At 36.4% G+C, this 25,905-nt stretch overlaps 1 protein-coding gene across 5 annotated transcripts in view; it reads right to left on the reverse strand.

Annotated features, from left to right (window-relative positions):
• LOC107221541 (forkhead box protein O) overlaps window positions 1-25,905 on the reverse strand; it is a 138,817-nt gene that overhangs the window by 104,406 nt on the left and 8,506 nt on the right. The window lies entirely within an intron of this gene.

Raw genomic sequence — 25,905 nt, forward strand, 5'->3', positions numbered from 1 at the left:
ATCGAAAAAAGTTAGATTCTCGAAAAGTGGGGGCTAGTTAAAAATTCTTTTTGCCTTTTGGTAGGCCCGCTATTGAACTTACGACTGGACCGTATTGGAACAATGTTCAGTACAACGAGAACAACCTGGAACAATCGAAATAGTTGGATTCTTAAAAAGTTGGGGGCTACTCAAAAATTCTTTTTCCCTTTTGGTGGGCCCGCTATTGAACTTACGACTCGACCGTTTTGGAACAATGTTCAGTACAACGAGAACAACCTGGAACAATCGAAAAAATTTGGATTCTCGAAAAGTGGGGGGCTAGTCAAAAATTCTTTTTCCCTTTTGGTAGGCCCGCTATTGAACTTACGACTCGACCGTTTTGGAACAATGTTCAGTACAACGAGAACAACCTGGAACAATCGAAAAAAGTTGGATTCTCAAAAAGTGGGGGGCTACTCAAAAATTCTTTTTCCCTTTTGGTGGGCCCGCTATTGAACTTAAGACTCGACCGTTTTGGAACAATGTTCAGTACAACGAGAACAACCTGGAACAATCGAAAAAATTTGGATTCTCGAAAAGTGGGGGGCTACTCAAAAATTCTTTTTCCCTTTTGGTGGGCCCGCTATTGAACTTACGACTCGACCGTTTTGGAACAATGTTCAGTACAACGAGAACAACCTGGAACAATCGAAAAAAGTTGGATTCTCAAAAAGTGGGGGGCTACTCAAAAATTCTTTTTCCCTTTTGGTGGGCCCGCTATTGAACTTACGACTCGACCGTTTTGGAACAATGTTCAGTACAACGAGAACAACCTGGAACAATCGAAAAAAGTTGGATTCTCAAAAAGTGGGGGGCTAGTCAAAAATTCTTTTTCCCTTTTGGTAAGCCCGCTATTGAACTTACGACTCGACCGTTTTGGAACAATGTTCAGTACAACGAGAACAACCTGGAACAATCGAAAAAGTTAGATTTTCAAAAAGTGGGGGGCTAGTCAAAAATTCTTTTTCCCTTTTGGTAAGCCCGCTATTGAACTTACGACTCGACCGTTTTGGAACAATGTTCAGTACAACGAGAACAACCTGGAACAATCGAAAAAATTTGGATTCTCGAAAAGTGGGGGGCTACTCAAAAATTCTTTTTCCCTTTTGGTGGGCCCGCTATTGAACTTACGACTCGACCGTTTTGGAACAATGTTCAGTACAACGAGAACAACCTGGAACAATCGAAAAAAGTTAGATTCTCGAAAAGTGGGGGCTAGTTAAAAATTCTTTTTGCCTTTTGGTAGGCCCGCTATTGAACTTACGACTGGACCGTATTGGAACAATGTTCAGTACAACGAGAACAACCTGGAACAATCAAAATAGTTGGATTCTCAAAAAGTTGGGGGCTAGTCAAAAATTCTTTTTCCCTTTTGGTAGGCCCGCTATTGAACTTACGACTCGACCGTTTTGGAACAATGTTCAGTACAACGAGAACAACCCGGAACAATCGAAAAAAGTTGGATTTTCAAAAAGTGGGGGGCTAGTCAAAAATTCTTTTTCCCTTTTGGTGGGCCCGCTATTGAACTTACGACTTCACTGTTTTGGAACATCGTTTAGAACAACTAGAACAAACCAGAACAACAAAAAAAAGTTTGATTTTTCAAAAGTGGGGGGCTCGGTCAAAAAACGGTTTTTAGCATTTTTCAAATGTGTTACACGAGTTATCAATATTAAGTTTTGGAACAATGTAGAACAATCTTAGAACAATCTGGAACAATTTTCGAAAATTCCGATTTCTCAAAATGGGGGGCTAACTTCACGTAGGTCAATTTCGTTGTACATAATGAATCATTGCGAGTCTTTTTGTGTTTCTTGATTTGGTTTCTAATTCTCCTAGAAAATTTGTTCATTCAAAGTCTAAACGTCCAAGGAATTGTCGAATTTTCAATAAAGTAGAGTAAAATAATGAGTGAAATAAGATTATATTTCATGCATCGGATGAAACGACGAGGGGAAAAATAGAGAAAGAAACGGAGCCGAGGGAAGATTAATCGGCGATACGAACGATTAGACAAAATATTGCAAGAAAAGAAAACATAAAAAAAAAAGAAAAAAAGGAAAAAATTCTCTTTACTTTTCAACAGACATTACACAGCTGCGGAAAACTTAACTCTACATACGTGAATACGTAAGTATATAAATGATTCCGTCAAAGAAGACAGTGTTTTGTTCTATCTCCTTCTCTTTTTCATCTTGCATTATAAAAGTCATATTTTCTTACACCAGACGAGTTTACAATTCATTTGCGTGCATGCATCTGTCTGTGTGTGTAAAAAAGCACGTATGCAAGATAATGCAAAAATATTTAACAAAACATACGAATTGAATTGAATTGAATTGAATTGAATTATTCTTATTCTTCCTCTGCATTTTGCATCGTCTCTCACCTTCTTTCGTATTCTTTTTTAATTCTTCGTCTTTACCTTTTTTTTTTCACGCCACGTTCTCTCATTGCGGTAGATCATGGATTTGATCAACGCGACTTCCGCACTGCGTTTATTCAATATACATGCACGCGTATAAACATACGTGTATGTATATATATATATGTGTGTATATATATATATATAAGGGAATAATATTTAAATAATTTTATTACTCGTAGGCGCATACGTACGTACATACATGCATACGTGCATATAGTATGTATGACATGATTCTTCAGCTGTGGACAATTGCAACAACAAACAAAGTCTGCCGCATTCAATACGAGTTACATTATACGATCCAGACTTTGGATACACAATCCTTATTGTACACGTATAATTGTTATAATAAGGTAATTATAGACATAGATATTCGTATTGTATTATTTACCGCGTGTTATAATACGTGCAGAAGCGTTTAAACGCGGTAAATAAAAATTTGTAATATTTCATCAAACTTCACGACAGCTTGCTGAATTTTTTTTACTTCTTATGAAGAAAATTTACTACGAAATAAATACTGTCAGTACCTGATCGCATTGATTCAATTTGCACGACACGTATGTTATAATTCAAAATAATTTTACTAACGATTACCCACTATTTTTATTATTTTTTTTTTTTCGAAATATTTCAACGCAACAGTAATCGAAACAACCGTGATTACTTTGTCACTGAGAAACGACGCGACCCAGCGAAAATCGCGAAAATTGTCGATGCCTTTCTTCAACACACATATATATATATATATACATATCGAATAAAAAATTCTCTTGAGATCAAGTCGTCGGACTCAAAGACTCGATCTTTTTTCCAGACATAAGTACGACTGTCAATAAAGTTATAGGATACATTTAAAAGAAGATTCAACGATAAGGTGATGAAAAGGTTGAAAATTCGAAAATAAATAGGCAATAGTTTTTTCACAATAACGTGCAGATGTTGATATACTTTTTTTCTCTCTGATCTATGGCTGAAACTCCGTAAATTTGAATATTTTCAATTTGCAGAATCTCGAGCAAGACTCGTCGCTCGCTCGCATAGCATGTATCTACGTATATAACCTTATCACACACACACATATATATACATACACAACTTTGCTTATTCGAAATATCATATGAAATTTTGGTCTCTCTTCTTACTTTATTCTTCTTTTTTTTCTTTCTTTTTTGGACGCGTGTTCCGAATGGCACGACTTACACGTACATATGTATCGATGTGTGTGCGTACATGCATATGTAATACATATGTATATACACTCACACACATACATTCAAAGGCGAGACGCGTAACCGAGGTATGCCTAGGTGGGTACACGATACGAGACGTGCATGCATGCATGCATGGATGGACGAAGATGCCGCCACGTGTCGCAAGAAGAAAACAAAGTGATTGCTGTCAGATATGAGATAGTGCCTGTTTCTCTGTACCTACGTCCGCCTTTCCTTATTCAAACCCTCCAATATGCGCCAATATATGAAATATGTTTCCCCGTAGCTTATACGTTTTTTACAAGTATACACGTAAATAAATATATATATATATATATATATATATATATATATATATATATATATGTGTGTGTGTGCAGCGTTGTTAATTTAAGAATTTTAAAATACGTCATATATTTTACACAAAAATATTAATAAATATGTACATGTATCTGGGTGCTCCTTATTTAGGGTGTTGACCAATGTTTTCCAGGCCGTCTCTCAAATCAGGTCCAAATAACTCGAAATCGATTCCTTAATTTTTCAGATTTTTATCTCAACTCTAACCCCTCCCGCTAAGAGGGTGAATTTCCCCATTTAAATGTGTATAGATGTTTCCGCATTGTAGGAGTAAAATTGTTTTGAAAAAAATATTTAACTGCGAGATTTTTGTTGATATTGGTGCTATTATATCTGAGAAAAAAACTCGGATCATCATACCAGGTCAATCTAGACGAATTGTACACCCTCCGCATGAAAAAAAAAAAAGATAAACCTACGTGTTTTTTTGATACAGTGCTCATTTGACTAATAAAAAATGAAGTAAATTAAAAAACAAAGGATCGCTATAATTATTATGTTGCCGTGAGACGTGTTTCAGTAAAAATACGAAAAATAGTTTTGATATAAAAAATTTGAGAAAAATATATACTAAAAGTTCACGAGTTCAATTTCACTCAGCGTTCATTTCTTGAACTTGCATAAAGTACAAAAATAAAAATTGTTTACCTTTTTATTTTGTAATTTGAGTGAATCTCAAGCATTGATAATTCAATTCGATGCGCATTAAAACTGGTTTGTTTTTTTTGCCACCATCTGGTCATGACGAAAACGGTCAATTCCCAATTTATTGATAGGCATACGCACAGAGAATCGGAATCGGATAACAACGCGGCGAAAAAGAAGAAGAAGAAGAAGAAGAAGAAGAAGAAGAAGAACCGCGTTGTGACGCAAGTCCTCTGGAGAGCTCGACGCAATTCCGACGCAACGCAAGGCAAAGCAACGTAACGTGACGTAACGTAACGGAACAGAACGCGATGAGCGCAAGGTGATCGTTAGTTCGACGATACCTTAGAGCTCACATCTACTAGCCACCTATATACGCACGGAGTTTATTTTTAGAACGACCTCTTTCTCTCCCTCTCTCTTTCTCTCCCAATCTCTCCCAGTGACCCTCTTTGTACGTACTTTCAGGAACATGCAGTTTGTTGGTTGACTAAAAATTGACAATTTTTCATCAATTTCAACCGAGTATTGTACCAAAATTTTCATACTCATCGGTCGTTCCATGCCAACTCGACTTGCCGCCGACCCTCGCGATCTTCGATTTTGCTCGAACTCAAATACAGTATTTAGGGAGTCAAAAACGTGACCCCTGAATTATTTCACATTTTTTTACCACCGGTTGAAAGGTTGTCTTATTTTCGCAAAAATTTATATCCCAACATCAGTCAGTCGTATCAAAAAATCACTAGATCAATAATTCTTCACGGTGGCGTGAATTTTGCCAATTTTTTTGGCTACCTGATGCATTGTGTTTTCTTTTTGTTATTAAAGTCTAAAATCGCGATTTTCATGGCCTTGACCACCTTCGATTTTCATTCAATTTTCACTATAAATTCATTGCGAAAATAAGGAATTTTTGAAACTTTTCCGAAGATGGAGAGATCTTTGGTTCAGAAGTTACAATGTAAAACGGTTCACGATTAATTGAGTACTCCGTAAACTTATTATTATATAAATTCGGATGTCTGATATTCGTAAACCTCTTCGTTTTTTACTTAACCAAACAAATAAATAGTTAATTTAATTTTGATAATTCCACTTGTAAAATATACGTGTGTATAACTTATTGCCACAGACATTTCAGGTAGGTACTCCCATATTTGGGGCGGTCTCCGCCAACTCGGCCACTTTTTTTTTTTCATACTCTCGGATCTGTTCCACAACTGGTTGTATAGTAGTACTGCTTAAAAGTACTCTCCGTGAATTTTTTCACATTATTTAATTTAGTCGTTCCGGAAATGGTTTTTTTTTAAATCCGTATGTAATGGAAGATTGAAGTCGGACGAAAAAAAAAAAGACTTTGATTAAAGAGAAAACTTTTGTTTTCACACGACCTATTCAATGCGATACAAGTTATACTATTGATGTCATTAAAAAGGCTATTTTTATCGGTAAAAAAAAAAAAAAAAAAATATACGGAAATTATTTTTGTTCTTTCAATGCGACAGCTTTGATTCGCTGTAAATTTTACAGGGTATCTTACAGTGTATTGGGAAGGTATAAAAAAATTGATATCGTGGAAGTCGAGTTATTGCCGGGTAGAAAAAATATTTTACTGACAAAAGGTGAATTAAGGTACTTGTCTGAGTCCCTTTTTTCCATTAACTATTTGATACTATTATCGCATTAATTCATTCGCATTATATTCTTGCCGATTTTCGCGTAAGAGTGGAAGGAAAAAAAGTTGGTAGAATTTTAAAAAAAACTGCACCAACAATAATCTCCGTTAGCCGTTGCTGCTGCTCGTCTGCATGATCGGGCAAAACTTGAGAGCAACGCGTCGCGTCGCTGAGTTGCGCAATATATATATATATATATATATATATATATATATATATATGTGTGTGTGTGTATATACGTGTCGCATTCTCGCGGCGAAGTTTCTCTCTCTCTCCCTTACTCTTCAGCTGAATTCTATGATATAGGGTACCGCGTGCAGGCTAATTTTAGCGAACGAGCGTCCAAAGATCAGCTGCTGTTACCACACGTTCATATCTATATGGAGCATTCCGCAACGACTTTAAAGACCGAACCTGAAGACCTGCGTGACCGCGCCTTTAACCCTGACCATCGTACGATACGATATGTACAAATCTACGATACCCGGAATCCGACGATATTTTTTGTTTTTTTCTTAAATTCAATGACTCATTTATTCGTTCTTATTCCGCTTTTACGTTTGTTTGTTTGTTTGTTCTTTTTCTTTTTTAACAAATTTTTCCCTCCCTTTTTTTCAACAGGTTCGCGTACACTTCGTCAAAGTTTCGCGGCGCCTTTCGGAGAAGCGAAAATTAAAAATAACGGATTGTGTGTGTAAAAAAAAAAAAAGAAATAATAAAAATACCAAGTTAAGGAAAAATTAAATGGGCCGAGAAATTTTTTAGAGTGACGAATCAAAATTCATAACGTTATAGTTCACAACGCGGACGATTCACTTCCTACGGTTCAATGTTTTCATTCTAAAGAAAGTAGAGACAGAAATGACTTAAGATACGAGACAAATTGGAAGGAAAAAAAAAAAAATTACAACAGTCCGAAAAACTGACTTCTGATCGGATAATCGTACATTATGTATAATACGTGCAGTAACAATATGACATACACCTATAATGTATATGGTTGGAGACAGATAACGCAGATATTTATAATGCGTCTATAGTTTCGCAATATATCTATACTGTATGTATCTATATCTATATAACGCAGTAGTTGCGCAACGATCTATAATCGATATTACATATCTAAATATATTATATATATATACACACATCTATTGTAACAGATAATATATCTATAATGTGTAGGTGCCCTTATTATTATTATTATTATAAACACCACGTACGTAATTTAGAACGAAACGCGGATAAACAAAACGGGTTCTTTTTGATTATAAATTTTTCAGTGCATAATATCTATAATTCTTTATGATAGCATTGTGATATAAAAATTTTGAGTTCAAAAATCAACGGGAAGTAAAACGCAATAGATTTTTACTTCCCCAGATCTATGATCGTGATTTATATCACAGACAAAGTACCACGTCTCATTGGCAAATGAAATTTATATCTTACAAAGTGTTTAGAGACCATGGATAAAAAAAGCGAGCATCGCCAACATAGAGGTATCATTTTTTTTCCAATATCTTGAGGAAATTCTTAATTTTCTTCATTTTCGTATTCTGCTAGTTAGCTCGTGTCGACAAATAAACCGAATTATATAATAAATTGTCCAATTATAAGAATAATTTAATAACTCGCCCTGATCATTCAAAATATTTATATCACACATAATGTGTGCACAATTTTCTTGGTATGTTTCTTTTTCTTCCGTATTTGTTTGTTTGTTTGTTTTTTTTTTCTTTTTTTTTTTCTACACGCAGCTCCCGCTGAAATTGTTCTTCCGCAAATCTACAAGTTTTACGATCCGATCTCGTTTTCGCTTTTTTTTCACCGTCTTTCAAATAACACCGTCAATGATAAAAATTGTGCGTTATGTAATTCAAAACAAGTTTTCAACAAATTTGTAAAACACATTGAATGCATTATACAAATTATCGATCATATATAACTTTTTGTATACAACATGTACAAAAGTTATAAATATTATTCATTCCGCGATGAATGTATAAAAAGCATCGTCAACAAAGTGTGAAAACGAAATGAAAAAAAAAAAAAAAAATTATTAAATTCAAAAATGAATTCAACCGAGTAAATAAATAAATAAATAAATAAATAAATAAATAAATAAATAAATAAATAAATAACATCAACGACTCGTACGTAGATACATATAGTAAAAAGAATGGAAAAAAAGAAACAAAAAAAAAAAAAAAAAGAAACAATACTTTCCAGAATATAATTCGTATAAAACACTTTGATTAATCTGAATAATAAAATATGTATGTAATACGTAACGTAGAATAGTGTATAAACTACGCGGCAGCGTTTCTGGCGTCAACTAGACGGTAAATAAATACATTCCACACACACACACACACACATATGTACAATAATAATATATGAATGCGTAGAAAAGAGTGAATAGATATCTATATAGGTGTATATATAAGAATCATAGATGCTCGCGCGCTCTGAACACACACGTATTTATATACATGCATGTAGAAAGGAATTCACTCGACGAGCCCCTCGGGCAAGCTCGCCGATTGGCCGAATGGCGAAAACTACGCAGCAGCATACATCGTGCATAAACGGCTATGTATATATATATATACATACAGAGCTACATACATTATACATATATATATATATATATATATAGAAAATGTCGTCGTACAGTCGGAGAGGAAATTTTATACGGCCTAAAGCGTTAAATTATACTTTATACTACGAATTGTTTACCTCATTTTAAAACTCTCGCGCGCAATATCTATACACGTATATAAACATATACACGTAACCACACGTGTGCATTATATAATTAATGCTCACACACGTGCATAAAATTTGTCGTGTTTACGTGTTGTTTGGAGGAAATTATTTACGCGTTATACATGTAATATACCGGTCTGCAAGCACCAGCAGCACGCCACGTTCGCCGATGACGCCGATGATCGATAGATCGGATCGATAAGAACTGTTATTCACGTCCCAAAATTTATCGACGTATATACATGATATAGTATACCTACACATATATATACATATATTGTATATAAGATATGCTTGTCGTGTGCTTGTATATGTTATACTTCTCCACTTCCGATTGGTTTGAAAAATTTTGAAACACGACAGCAAACTTTGAATAATAATTTCGGAAATTCGAAGTAAACAGACGATAAAGCTAAGAAAGTGAAAAATATCCGTACTAAGCAATACACGTGTAATTTATTCTTTAGAGAAAAATTGATATTTGCACGATAATTATGAATTGAAATTGGCGATTTTCTTTTCGTTTTTTTCTTCTTCCTTGCCTCCTCTTTTTTCCATCTGACCCGTCAATGTGAAAAATAATAACAATAACAATGTTACGATTAATTGTAACAATAACGTCAAGCCTTGAATGGAATGAGGAAATTTTTACACGTGGATCATGTTACTACGTCATAAAAATTATACTAACAAACGATTGCTTGCCCCGAGAACGATGAATGAAGGTTCGTTATTCTGTATAAAATAACCTTTATATTTGCCTAATTCGATGTGAATTTCTTGGATATTTGATTAATATAACGATAAGATAATATCATATCATAATAATTATTACTTATTTGAATACTTAACCGCGTATAAAAAGATGAGAATGAAATAGGCGCGATTATCAACATCTGTATACGATAGCAATTGCGACACCACATAATTATACGATGTATACGCGTGTTATACATGCATACGGTGTATACAAGAGTCAGGGTGGCCTTTATTTTGGCTTACATTCGGTAAAAAATTTTTTATTTCCACCCTGAAAATGTAATCAAGGTGTACAAAAAAAAAAAAAGAATGCATGTAAAGCTTGAAGACGTTTGGATAATTTGAATCTCTGTTCCAAAGCTCCGAAAATTTGAAATAGAAAGTACGCGTAATTTTTCGATACCACAATAATTAAATATCTATAAGCCGAAAAAATCTGTACTCGGCACTGCGTAAATCTGCGGAAAAATCGAGAGAAAACTGTTAACTGGAATGTGATTGTTTGAACCTATGTATATATAAGATGTAACGAATGGAAACATGCTAATTGTTTTGAAAAAAAAATTAGATATGCAAAAAACGAGAGAGCCTTTTTTTTACACGCATGAACGAAGAAGGGAAAAAATTAATTGAGGGAATATTTCCGTTCAATGGTAACACTTCCGCCTCGTTCAAAAATTAAAGTACGTGATACACGATTTATTGATGAAAAAACGAGGAAACGCGAGAGAAAACAAGAAATAAAAAAAACTGCAATAGTAAATACTACATCTCCGCGGTATGACCCCCCCCCCCCCCCCCCTTAACTATCGTCAGCAAAGATAACTCGTCGACGATTAATTTGACCTCGAATAATATTTGCGTAAAAACCCCCTGCGATAATTTTTATTTATATTACATACGTAATATGATATTATTATAATGTTTTGATATAAAAGAAAAAAAAAAAAAAAAGAGAAAAAAGATAGAAAAAAGAAAGTGAAAATGTGAATGACGAGATAAAAGTAATTTGCGGGTAAAATTCCGTGCGAACGTCGAAGCGGTTCGTTGAACGCGATAATCCGCATGAAAGTAAATTCGAAGAAATATTTTCGCAACTGTTTTTTTTTTTTTTTTCAATCTTTTTCGCCGTACTCACCAAAATCAACCGCACATGTTTCTCCGCATAACTCTGATGAGCAGACTTTTTTTGGTTTTCTATTTCTTCCTTGTTCGTAACTTGGAACGAATTATTTTTGAATTCACGACTACACGTGTAAGGATTAGTGCAAAAAGTTTGTACGTCACAGTTGTCGCAGAGGAAAAAAAAAATTTCATATACAATTTTTAAGTATTAAAGGATTAAAATTCTCCGTTTGCGCAGCAAACTTCACGCAACGCATGCAAGAGAAGAAGGAAAACCACGTGGCTCGGTTCAGGCCGGACCTGTTGCTCGTTTCTCTGTCTTTCTCTTCTCTCTCTCTCTCTCTCTCTCACTCAGTTCGATGTCACGCGCAAATTCCGGCCCGCATTTCCACCCCGAGGCTTCAACACACAACTATTAGCCAACCCCTCCACCCAATTAGCAGAACATGATAAAATCGTGTGAAACAGCGACCCGCGGTTTGATTTCATTCAGATTTTTTTTTTCACGTTCCTTTTTCATATTTTTACTTCTTTCTTGTTCTATTATTTTCATTTTTCGTTGGTCTTACGACTGCTCTAGCGGTCAAAAATTTACACGCATCGAGTGAACAAATAATAATTTACGTATAATAGCGGTGTGGAGAAACGAAGAATAATCGAGTGAATTGGTATACTGTTAAAATAGAAGAGGCAAGAAAGAAGAAGTAATTTCGATTTTACAAATTGTTTGTCCCGTATACAATAACAACATTATTGTAATACAACTCGTCGCAAAAAACTATAACGTTTATACGATACATTATTTTTGCATAGATACATATTATATGCTACATTATAGGAAAGTTCTCGTCAAAATCATAATTTTTACATACACGGCCGAAAAGTCGTTGGCGTGGGAAAAAAAAAATTGTCATTAGAACATAAATTATACCGAGCGTGGTTGATTTTATTACAAAATTATCACACGGGAGAGAAAAATTTCTAAAACCAGTCGACGAACGAAAAATTATAAATTCCATGTACGAATGTGAAAAAAAAAAAAAAAAGATCCCGAGTAAGTTTCAAACGGTTTTTTTCTCTTCCAAAAAAAAAAAAAATCTCGATCCCTGATTAACGCCCGGGATTTTTTACGCACGCGTCAGCCGCAACCACGAAATCGTCGATACGCAAAATATCGATACGTGTATGTTCAGGTGAAAATTTACGCGTACGTATGACACGTATATACATGTACGTATACTTGGGCACAAGTCGTACGGTCGACCGTACACGCATGTACACATTTACCTACGCACATACAAGCGAGAGCCAAGGACCGCGAGAAATTCGACGGCTGCGATGTTGCGTCACGGATTTCGATATGCGAGGAGGAAGAGCGGGGAGGGGAAAGGGGGGGGGGGGGGGGCATACACAGCTGGAAGCACATATCGTCCCACAGGTGTGATAAATTTACGTAACGTGTATCGTACATATATGCAATATGCTTAGACGTACGCGTAATGAAAACGTTAGATTTTATTCGTATATAAGTTTACAGGTATAAACGTTCACGCGTGTGAATTGCATGTATTGCGTATACTGTATAAATGTTGAACAGCCTACAGCGACGGCTGTACGTATGGACTGTAGATGTGTAGTGCATACGTATGCTCGGATGCTTTTCATACATACAAGTAACATAAACGGTACAAAAGTTACATGTGCCCAGACATTGTGCAAAGATGCGTGTGCGTACACCCACACTGTGAGAAAATTTATAGTTACGGTTACAACTCAGTCCGTAACTATTGTCATTTTTTACGACAGCCGAAAAATATAGTTCTAGGTCCAAAATGAAAATTAGTTTTCTAGCTGTTACCGGAAAGTCTGGCATCCGTTGCTGTTCTTTCTCATTACGATCGCTGTTACTTTATTTTCTTGCAACTGTTGCGAAAATTTAATGCTTGTGCAACATTAAATTGACGTTAAAGCCTTGTTTAACTAAAAATTACCAACGAAGGATCGACGATAGTGCAAAATGATTACGCGTACCTCGTTTTTCGTAATTCCAACAATAGTCAGTCTTTTCACCGATACCTGTGTTACTGAATTTTTCTAGCTACTGTGACAAATGAAATTTTTCTCATTATTATTGAGACTCTGCGGGTTCCCGAAATCTCGGGGGAAAAGAGTTTGGGTTTTGGGACGAGTTTGTTATCGGATCGGGATTTTTGGCGATGTCGAAAAATGGTCGGGAAACCCGAAACGTAAGTAACCTAACTTTCTTGATATTTACAATGACATGACAATTCATCCCACAACAAAATATCCACAACCATATTTTCGGGGTTCCACGATTTGGCTCAAGCTTCAGGACCGATTGTCTACGTAAGAAAAAGTATAAAATCCCATCTCAGTGGTCCTCAAGATCAACCCCACCATTTTTTCCGGTCAAATTCAAATTGCGGATGGTAAGAAGTTGCGATAAAAACTTTTTTTTTCTTGGTAGAATTAAAGAAACAAAATCCTCAGCTTTTCAACGAAAATGTACACGAATCTAAAGAAATGCAAATAAAGCAATAAAACGTAAGGTTTTACTGCAAACAAAAGAATAATTTCGTTTTCACGGTCATTCCCTAAACTTTTTTATTTTTAGAAATAAATATTCCCAACCAATTTTCTACAGTATTGTAAAAAAATTTACATAACAAACAAAGTAGCACTTCCCTGATTGACTCTCTCCAATAACAATAAGTATTAATAACGATAAAAAAAAAACCGTCCGCGAAACTGTGTCAGAACTGATAACGTTTGTTGCAGCTATTCAACTGATATATTTTTAGTATCCTTATTCAAACTAGTTAATCACGAATATACGTACTTCTGCTCGAGAGCAAAAAGGTAGTATGGGTTTATGAAAAATGACAGATAAACTATGTTTATCGTTCTTTAATCACTCGCGCAGTCCTATGGTCCACAGAATTCTGGAATGCGTTAACAACCATGTATAAGCCACTCTTTTCACTCGAAGGCTTAATCGAATCGAATTATAATCGGCACCCGAAGTGCCCTTTACAGTCATAAATTTTGAAAAACGTTCCACCAAAAACAATTCAGTCTTTTCGTTTCCTCGATGTAAAATAATACCTGCGATAGTCTTAATTTCTTCACCGTGTCCATTGATATAATTGAAAAACATTAAAAACAAATTTCTCATCGCAAGGTCCTTTTCCGTCGGCAGAAGGTAAAAAAAATTCTATTCTGCTTCCATTACGAAATCCGCTGAGTGGCTGCAGATCGAAGTGTTTAGATGAGCGGGAATTGCAATTTGAATTTCATTATTCATATAACATTACAAAAACTTGTTCTCACACATTTAACACATTTTCTATCGTACGAATTGGGCGAACCGAGAGCACTTTCTTTTGAAAATCGATTTCTACGTTAAAAAACAAAGAAAAAAAAAACCCACCCATATACCGTAACGCATCTGCATATACGTATACAGTTACTATCGCGTACTGCGCGTACATACATTATTATACATGTGTGCATAAAGAGATCAAGCCTTGGGTGATACGAGCTGTGTTACTCTACCGTACCGCTCGTCGAGCTGTCGCAGCAGCCAGCGAGTTTGGCGGTCGTGTCTTTAATGTTTATTATACATGAACGAACGAACGAGAGAAAAGTGAGAAGACGAAACGACGGTTGGTTATCCTTCGCGATGATCGGGGGGGGGGGGGGAAGGATCTCAGAGATAGGATTCCCTCTGTGGAAAACCACAGACGGAACGAGAAAGAGGAAGAGAGAGGAAGCGAGAGAGAAGAGAGAGAGAAATATTTCAAAAGTATTGAAAAAAAGAAAGAAGAACAGGAAAAAACGGGACAGATCCGAATCAGAAGAAGAAGAAGAAGAAGAAGAAGAAGAAAAAGAAGATGAGGGTGAGGAGGAGGAAGAGATGAAGAAGATTGGAGGGCAGGGGGCGGGGAGGGGGGGGGGATAAATGGCACGCGAGGTCATTGCCTCGGTTGGTTGGACTCTGTGTATACGTGTAATACGTATCGGCCACCGCACCACCACCTCCTCCTTTTCCGCCGCCTCCTCCTCCTCCTCCTCCTCCTCCCGCCCCTCCGCCGCCGCCTCTTCTTGGGAGCAGAGCGCGGAATATCGCGTTGTTGGATCGCTGCCGTTTGCCGTCGCCACCGTCGCTTTTGCCGTTTGTCGTCTTTGCGACACGCTGCTTGCTTGTTGCTGTTGCCGAGTACGCACACTATATTACATATCTACTGAAAAGCCGCGAAATTGTAACGTGCAGGCTGCGGTTAGGTTAGGTTAGGTTAGTTTAGATTAGGTTGGGTTAGGTTAGGTATATACTCTTGGAAATTTACACGTACATGTAATGTACATTGCAGGTATTACGTGTGAGTTCCAAGTATGCTTCTAACGCCCTGCCGCTGCTACGGCGAAGGTTTTATTTATTTGTATATATGTGTTATGCAACGAACTACGCGAAATTATATAACGATATAAAACGCGAGGCGATTGGCTGTTCCGTTACATTGTTTCGATGCGATTTTTGCTCACGATACGGGTGAGTAATTGAAATGAATTCGAAGACTCGAAGTGCTGCTTTGGATGATTGTTCATTGAAGTGACGGAGAGAAGCGGGAACTTGGAAAGACTTCTACTAGCATCGTTCAAGTGACTTCGGATGACCTTGGGAACCGAAAATCAACTTCGGAAGACTTCGAGTAACATCGTTGAAGCGAGTCCGAGGACTTTGAAACTACTTCGGATGACTTTGGAAACCGAAAAGAAACTTCGAAAATATTCGAAAATACTTCGAACAGCATCGCTAATATTACTTCAAGAACTTAAAACGAGTTCGAATGAGTTAGCGGTGAGTCGAGAAAGAAGCTCCGAATGACTTCGAGTAACATCGTCATAGGTCTGTAACTTCGAAGACATTGGGTTGACTGTTCAAATGACCTTGTTTATAGTATGAGATACTCAACCGAAAAGGTTCAAGGTACCTTTAAAAAGTCAGTTTCAATCGGCTGGAAAATACTTCAGAAAGCCTGTAAAGAATATGATGAATTTACACGGAAGTACCTATACCCATACTTACGCGTGACTGTATAATAAATTCCATCTAATGTATAAAAAGAAGAATTGAACATCATTTTTGTACACGCGCATGCGTGTGTGTATATATATATATGTGTGTGTATATCTGTATATTATGTACATGTATACATAAGAGTTTTCTCCATACGGTGAATGGCTTTGTCGTGCAAGATATTATGTACAGGTAACCTATACATTAATATTATAATAGCGGAGCCGATGTGAATTGGTAAGGTTATCCGGTGTGTAAGCGAGCAATAGGAATGATAGTAATAATAACAACAATAATAACGGTAATAACAATAATATTCATACGCAGCGTGATAATTCCAAGGCCACAAACCACCTACACACCGAAAAATATATATTCAACACGCTCTTACACGTGTTGCATACACAACGACGAGAAACGGAGCGTAGACACTTCGAGCCATTAGAATATACTACGAAACTACGTACAATACACGCAGTTATGAGATAAAATAACCCGCGTCTAATCACCAAGAGCAGAACCAAAAGTGACTGTACCAGATCGATCGGAGATCGAACACCGCATGCTCGACGATCGAGATATCGGTATGAAAAGCGATAAAATGAAATAAGAGTCACGTAACACTGACCTTCTTGTTATTTATGTACATCGCGATGTCGATACAATATTATAATTCCAATTAATTTACGAAACGTACGGATGAAAGATATAAAAAAACAAAAGCGCCGTTGTAACTATGATAATTGTAATAATATTAACAACGATAACAATAACAGCGACAACAACAAAAAACCGTAACGTCAATAATCGGCATCAGAAAATTTTCTAGAGTTGCACAATGATTGTTCAACAGTCCGTGATAGTTATCAATTACCGCCACAAGAAGTGGAACTAGTTTTGTGCGAGTTGTACGATTGGTCAAAAACTGATAATTAAATTTGTAGCTATAACGAGAAACGTGAGGCATAATCTAGTACGTTCGACTACAGCACCAAACTTTGCTATTAAAACGATACACCAATTTCAGTCTAAATAACTTCTCGTCGTGTATAATTAAGGTAACCGTCAATGAACAAGAGGTGAAAAAATGAGAAAAAAAAAAAAAAAAACCACGAAATTTATCTCACAATCACAGAGCGATGATTAAAATTGTACGCGGTTCGTGCATGCCAAGTTGCCGTGACATGGTATGAAAAAATAAAAAACACTACACGCGTCACGCCGTACATCAAAGACGCGATTAGACAAAGATGCCGAATGCGTAAATGAAGCACGTGTATGTACTCTGTGGTACTGGTTACACCGCACACGTGTAACACATGCACGCACATATGTACATATATATATACACATAACGTATAGTGTACGCACATACATTCATGCATCTACTCTCGTTCCTCGAGTCTCGTGACCACGGATTGACACCTCGTCAACTGTCGTCTCTCTGCCATTATACGTGTTTCTACGCGAATCGGTCTGCACGATTTTATCAACAGCAACATTGAATGCAGCGGGCAAAAGTTCTTTCCTTTTCGCCTTTTTTTTTTTTTTTTTATCTTACAACCGTCGCATCGCTTACTATACCCGTGACTCTTGACCCCTTTTACTCACTTGCTCGTTTACTAATTCACTTGCTTACCTTACACCGCCTATGCTGGTCTTTTTACCCACTATATTAATACACGCCCGCACATCAATTCTACGTCTCGACAAGCAGTTGCTGATCATTGTCATCGCTATCGTTTGTCATGATAATTTCGCGTTTAATGAATTGTGATTATTTTTTTTCTAGTCCGTATTAATGTTTCTTTATTTCTGTCTTTCTTACTTTTCAGGGGTATATGGTTATCTAATTTTTCTTCAAAATCTTATAATAATTTTAGAATGTATTTCTTTTTATACATAAGGTTAGTAACGTCACTTTTATTAGGCTTATATGTAAGGGATCATTAATTATAAAATTTTGAAATTTTCACCATTTGTTCCAATCATTATAAGCAACAACTCTGCCAAATTTCAAATCGATTCCTAAATTTACACCAAAGTCGCACAAAACGAAATATCTGGTTATAAAAACTACATGTATTTTACACCGCAAACTTTCGGAGTTCAGAGGCACGTGTTCCAATTAACGTAGAGGCTTGAAACTTTGGACAGATTTTTTTTTCAATGATTTGGAACAGATCTCGGGGGTGTGCCAATGAAAATGTAAAATATATGTACAGGCATATGATTTCGATATAAACCTGAACGAGGTAAGCAAATATACCGAGATTTTTTCTTGAAAGGACTTACTCGTGACGCGCGCGCGATTCAAATTGCTTAATTTCGATTGACTGACATGGCTGAGATCCGTTCTCCCAGCCTGAAGCAAACCTTCGCCGACAAGAACAAAATTCCCCAGATTCGACAAAGTTGACAAATGACAGACTACCGTAACCTCTCGCCTATCAAGACCCACGTTACAATAAATAATTGAGAAAACTTTCAGAAATCTTTCACGAAAGGAAAGAAACATTTCAAAAATATATCAAAAAAAGGTCGCTGCGAGTTGAAAATGTCCGCGCCCGAAACTTGCAAAAGATTTCTTGATTGTTGTTGTTCTTAAAAAGCTTCTCATAATCTTTCTATAAAATATTTTATTGAAAGTATCTCAGAAAGTTTTCACGTTACGTGGGTATCGTTCGTTTCACGGTGGTAAATTTTTTCCCAAATTTGGCCACGCCTGTAAACCACACGAGTCGCGATTGTCGAGCAGCGTTGTCCTCTCGAGAAAAGCTCACGGTACAACAGCTACACGTGTACAGAGAGAAATGAGGAGGAACAGGCTTCGTTCAAAGTTCTCGATGAAAGTACAAAATTGCTCAGAGCGAGAAATTCGTTCCTCTTTCCCGCTGCTCGCGTAGGAGAAAGGTACGAGGTACGAGAGTTTGGCTGGAGGCATACAAGAACCAGCGGCAGCAGCAGCAGCAGCAGCACCAGCAGGTATAATAAGCGATTCGAGAAGGCGAGTAGGTACATACAACATATCTCGAGGTATCGGTAAGACCGGTCACGTCGTTCGTTCGTTCCGTTCCTTAACTTCGAGTTCTCGATCGCCGAGGAGAGGCGACGACCGTCGGTCGTGTCGTGTCGAGCGGACTTTGGTCAAGGTATAACAAACCGCGTGGAACCGCTTTCTGCGTGTGATATATAACACGCGAGTGTGCGCACGCGTGGATCCGACTCTACGCGTATATATTTACATATTACGCATACGTACGCACACACGCGCATGCATAAACGTACGGGCGACATTTCTATACGATAATGATAATAACAAGATTGATAACAATCATAATAATCAAATCATCGTTTGCGCTCGCGCGCGTGTGTGTGCGTGCGTGTGTGTGTGTGTGTGTAGCATGGATGCAGGAGGTATTAAAGCCTTTCGTAATGATCTGTGGTGGCCAAGAAATCGCGGCCTTGCTCGAGGCAAGGTGGTCAATACTGTATATCTAATATGTATAGTATGCGTATAACCACGGTGTGGCATGCTGTAATATTTTCAGATACAGCGGAATGCCCCGATACACGGAAATCTTAATGTCATCGAGAGAATGGAACGGAAAAGGATAAGAGAAATAAATAATCTGACAGCAAAAACCGAATACTGCAACACCGAAGAAACGAACCGAAAGAAAAAGAAAAGGAAAAAAAAACTAACGGTTTAGGAGAGAGTGAAAAAAAAGAAAAGAAAATTCTAATAAAGATGAGAAACGCTCCAATATATATATTTTTTATTATTTTTTTTTATTATATATATATATATGAATTCTTCGGGTTAGAATACCGTAGGTGCAGTCGACGGAATGAGATCGGATGAAAGAGAAGATCTTCTTTTACTCGACAGTCATCTATACATAATACTTGTATGACAATAACGTATAATCTAATATAATCCGTTAAACAAACTTCGTATAATGTTTTTTTTTACTACGTAGGTGCTCTTTTCTTCTATAATTTATTTTTTTTTTTTTTTTTTTACTCTCCCAAACTTTTTCGATCGACAGAGAATTTAGTAATTATTAAACAATTTCGCGGTTCCCGGGATTAGTTCGAACGATACGTGTACACGTAAAACACACAAATAGACTTGTATTATACGCATGGGCGCGTGTACAACAACAATAGATTCCGGTAAATAAAAATTGAGAAAAACAAAAAAAAAAAAAAAAAAAACAAATAAACAAAAATTCATACCGAACGCGGAGAGCAGATTTCAATTTTTCTAAAATTAGACAGCTCTTGTAACGCAAACGTATAGAAACACGACATACGATAGACTCGGAGGAATGCTTGAATTTGAAAATATTTACAGGTACGCAATGCCGAAGGTAGGGAAAAGGGTAAAAGGTAGGCGAAAAGAAACGCACCGACCATCGGCCAACCGTATATCGCACGCATTCGCGTAGGTGTGCGAACGTGTAAGTTGGGATCTTCTCGGCGTTACGAGCAAAAGGCGCCGATCGTAGGATGACGAGAACGTGGCAACGGCGCCCGGGCGGCCGGTTCGCGTGTGCTAAAATAAGGAGGAAGGCTCGTTTAAGCTCGGCTCTTAGCCACCGATATACATGTGTTACATACCTACCTACCTACCTCTATGCGTATGGTAGATGTAAGAAAAACGCGTTTCGAGTAGGTGTGGCTTATAGGCACGATACGTGTATCAGAGAAAAAATCGACTGTTCGATTCCTTTTTTTCAAAGTCACACACACGTCCGATTGTCGTAGGAAGAGAAAATAAGACGCCTGTTATAATTTCAGCCATTAGACGTTAATGTTCAGTGATTCCTGAACGCGATTTTCCAATTTCCATTTAATCGACACGCAACAGTGATCTTAGTTATTTCCGAATTTTGCAACTCGGCAACGAAGCAATGTACATAAACGTGCGATACATATTTTTGTAGGGAATTCGATGCTGTACGAGATAGGTATTCTTGTAATTTTTCGATAACTCAACTCTTGCAAAAGTTATTCAAGGCTGAAGTCGAAATTATGTAAGAATTCACTTTTTTTCCAGATTAACAGCGAAAATACTAGACTTGTCACAAAATATTGCACGACTGTTTCTTGTGAAGCATTTCAACCGTTATAAAATCATGTCGTTCAATCAATTTTCAAGACGAACCTTTATTTTGTAATTATTACAAGTAATAATGTCTAATATATATAATTCCGCTTTGAAAGCACCTTTTTTTTTAGCAAAAAATAAATTTACTCGAGTTGCAAATTAATTGTAATATAAAAAATCATGGGCCAAATTCAAGAGGGTGAGGGTCAGACCCTAGTCGAATTAACGTGGAATACCCCATCGTATTCCCGACAAAAGGTGCATAAGTATCAAAGAACCGTGTAAATCTTCTTTTTTTTCTTATTCTGCTCAAACACAATATGTTTAATAATCATGTACGTAATATTATACATGCTCCAGTTTTGATTATTATTTGAGAACTTTAACGAGATACCCTGTTTCGCAAAAAGTATTCAAACGAAACGTACAATTTGCAGTTTTCTTCGTTTTTAACGGTTTCGTAACTGGTTCCACGCCTCACAAGGAAAGAACTCAACCCTTATAGATTCACTTCGTTGTCCGTCTGTCCGTTTATCGAAACTCTCTCAGAAGCGGGTAGAGGTATCAAGTTAAAATTAATACCAAATACCAAGTTCCACGGTCTCTTGAAAGTTTAAAAAATTCAAGCATCCAAGTCAACGCAATCAAAAGATACGACCGTTTGTGTCACATATTTTTATACTCGCAGACTCACTCGTCAAAATCTACAGTGTACCCACTTCCCGTTGATCTAGAATCATGAAATTTGGAGAGAAGCAAGTCCTCGCAGAACAAGTAAAGGAAAATGTCCGAAAATAGTTAATTTGTCGTTATATCACATGAAAAGAAAAAAAAAAAAAAAAAAAGAACAAAATTAAGTTTGCAACCATCAAAGCGCGAGTCTTGCTCGCACTTGTCCATTTTTTGATTTATTAATTGCTTTATTTTTTCACGTTTCAGTTTTTACCAAAACACTTTCAACGCGTCAAATTAAATGGAATTGAGACACTTGAAAATTTTAATTTTGCAATTATTTTTATTCTTATCACTTTTTACTTTTTATCGGCGGCCTTAACTTTTTTCTTTCGTAGAAAGTACCGCTAGAGGAAACCGCGTCCAGGGATATCAATAATAACAATAATCATGCACGGTTCATAAATTTATTTCAATATACTTATTCGTATGCATATACTGTGAAAAAAAACCGTTGTTATTGTTTTATCACGCGGACCAAGCTTGTATAATTAAATTTTTGCGGTTTGCCGTAATCGAAAAGTGGAAAAACAGAAAACCGAAAGAGAAAGAAAACACACCGCAGCGAATAATAATTAAGAAATGGAATCCGAGCATCCTGCGGGGCATAATGACTTATTTTTTTAATCATTTTCTGCGTTCTCTATGTTTACTTGGTTTCGTTACGGTTACGGATACAGTTTACTCGAGGTAACTTTATATTCTAATAATTATCGAGTCATCGCGTGGAAAGAAGAAGAAAAAAACGTAACAGACATTCAATTTTAAAGTGCGTGGCATAGTTGTTGAGAAAACGTTTTACTTTCTTAAATATTAAGTTCTGCAAGGTGTATTTTAAACATGCTTTAACTCAAACGTGTGTCTGTATCTTTATTTTGTATTCGAATGCAGGTACAATTGAAAATTTCAATATTATATACGTGAAACATAATTTTTAACGAGGCTGCAAAAAGTTAATCAAATAAATTTCACGTAAACCAATCTCTGCAGACGTGCTTAAATAATATAACGAAACGAAAAACCCATTGTAAACAAAATGTCTCGCGAAATCGGTTAAACGAAGGGGAAGTAGAAAAAACTTATACAAATTCAATTTACAATAGCTTGCTTATTCATTATACACAGCGTACCTGAATCGAACGACTGACAATATCATAATTCTCATATTCATCTTTGAAAATTGAACCGAGTAAATTGCGTCGTAGTTATATTTTGTTCCGTGAAAATGTATTGTTAAACAAATCCAAATACAATAATTATTATTATATTAGGGATGTTGTAAGTGATACTACGAAACGTGTTACATGGATATTAGATTGTAGGAGAAGTAAAAAAAAAAAGTCGAAAAATAATAAAGTGATCGATAAAAAAAGGAAGTATACGTTTATAAATAAAAGGGTATATAATATTGTATCGATCGTCAGAGATTTATGTATACGTAACATGTTTACACGGTCGGGGTACAAATTTAAAATTATCAGAATATGGAGGGGTCATAATACCGGATTTTCAAAAACTCGAACGATCTGTTTTATAGAATTTTTTAAATGTACGAAGTCGAAATATAAAGAAAAATCAAAATGCAGAGACGAAGGTCAAAGTATAAAAATGAATAAATTAGAATACGGTAGAATTGTCCTGACGATTCTATGACTCGGTTTTCTATACTTTACCTTTCTGCATCTTATCTCTTCTGTATTTTGACATTTTGTTGTTTCAATATTCTGTAAGACAGATTTTCGCGTTTCCACAAACTCGATATTACGATGCGTCTATTTTCTAATCTTTCTAAAATGACTTTCAAGGAGTTGTTTTTTAAAAATATGAGTATGTTTTGTTTATCATGGTTTGTCAAATTTCATACGATCCTAAAGGGGCTGAGTAACGATTTCTCCTAAACATGATTCTTGACCTAACCTAACGAAGCAATGAGAGAAAAATCTTACCATTTAATTATAACGATCTGCATTAAAATATATCTTTAAACGATTGTTGAATAGGTAAAAATCCGAGTAAATCAATGCGTGCAAGTTTACCAAATTTCACAAAATCCTCAAACGGCGGGAAAATAACTTCTCTTTATAAAATAAAAACGCATCGTCGCAACCTGACGTTAGAAAAACACACGTCAACCTCAAAATATTTCGATTGCATAAAACTTTTGAACCATTAAATCGATCCTTCAACAACTAATTGGATACTGCTCGCAATCGTTCTTTGGCGTTACAAACTAAACAATTATGATAATACGATGGACAACCGCTGTTTAGCAATTTTTTGGAAAAATTAGTAAAAATGAACTCCGGGGAAACAAATAAAAAAAAAACCATCTACACATAATGTAAAAACGAAAAATTTTCAAAATATCTAACGTAATGGGAAAAAAAAGTGTGCGATTTGACGGAGCGTAAAAAAGAAAATACGATAATCACACAACAACAGAATAAAATGTGGGCTGCCACCCACGCGTTCATAGAGAGAAGAGATAACGGTTGAAGTGATCAGCTGCTCGCTGCTGTAATAGAAAGGGAAAATGCGTTGCACCTTGCATCATCGCTCAGCCATCCTCGACGCACGTGGTCGGAATAAAGAAACAAAAAAAAAAAAAAAAAATAAAAAAAGTACAAGCAGACGAAAAGCACGTGGCGCGCGGAAGTATTTGATGGGCGGAGTTCCTTTCCGACGTTTGTGGCATTCTGCACCTCGTGACCTCCGCTATCTCTCTCTCTCTTTCTCTCTTTGGGCTCACGGTTGCCGCAGTGCCGCCCCAATTCTCCCTCCCTCCCTCTCTCTCGCTCTCTCTCTCTCTCACACACACTCGGTTCCAACCCTTGACTGAAATAAACGTACCCACCCACCTCGCTGCCCCTAACAGGTTGCCACATCTCTCCTCCTCCTTCCCTTCCTCCTTTTCCTGCTTTTTACCACCAGAAGAGGAGAACGAGACTGTGTTCAATTCGATTTTCTTTTTTTTTTTTTTTTTTTATTGTTTCAACGTTACTTTTTTTGATACGAGGTGAACAATACTTAGTAACGCTAATTCGTGTGTATAAATTACGGTGGCCCTCCTTTAGGGTGTTGACGAATTTTTTCAAACCACCCCGCGAACCTATTCTGTATAATTCAACAACAATTCTCTAATTTTTTAACAATTTTTATCTAAACTCTTCATGCTGTTCCGCGAGACTTTCGTTGCGTCACAAAAATAAGACGGGATTTTACGACATCACGTTATACATAACTTTTTTTTCTACGGCAATTTTCATGGGAAACATCTGAAATCAAAGGAGAATTTATCAAGTATAATTAGGTCTTTTCAAGGATTTTGTTTTCTTTCCAACAGCTTCGTTTTTCAATAATTTTCAGTCGAGTTCAGCTCGAAAATTCTGAAAGTTTTGAGAATGAAAAAAAATATCCTCGAAAATAGCTAATTATACTTGATAAATTCCCGATTAATTTCAGATTTTTCCCATGAATATTTCCGGAGAAAACGAATAAAGTGTAAAGTGTTCGTCAAGTCCCACGTTATTCTTACAGTGAAACGAAAGCCATGTGGGACAGCGTAAAGAGTTGAGATGCAAATGTGAAAAATTAGGGAATTGTTTTTCAATTGTTTAGGGTTGATTTGACGGAGGAGGGGATTCATATTATATAATATACTGTGCGTAAACCGTACATTTTTATGTAACAAAAAACCAACAAACATTTTTAGTAAAATCAATCAACCAAAATGACCGTTAGATTGATTGATCGCACGGAAAAGAACCGCTCAACTGTGTATATTAATTTATATCGGTTAAACGATTGTAATCGGAAGAGCAAATTCAGCGGATCGGTTGAAAAACTGCAATGAATCCGTAAAATAATTCGATAACGATTTGTACGCCCAACAGCGATCAACTCTTATAATCCCTCGTTGAAAACTCAGCACAACAAATAAACCTAGACATGTATAT

Source organism: Neodiprion lecontei, chromosome 4 (assembly GCF_021901455.1).
Source record: "Neodiprion lecontei isolate iyNeoLeco1 chromosome 4, iyNeoLeco1.1, whole genome shotgun sequence".
Taxonomy (NCBI): Eukaryota; Metazoa; Arthropoda; class Insecta; order Hymenoptera; family Diprionidae; genus Neodiprion; species Neodiprion lecontei.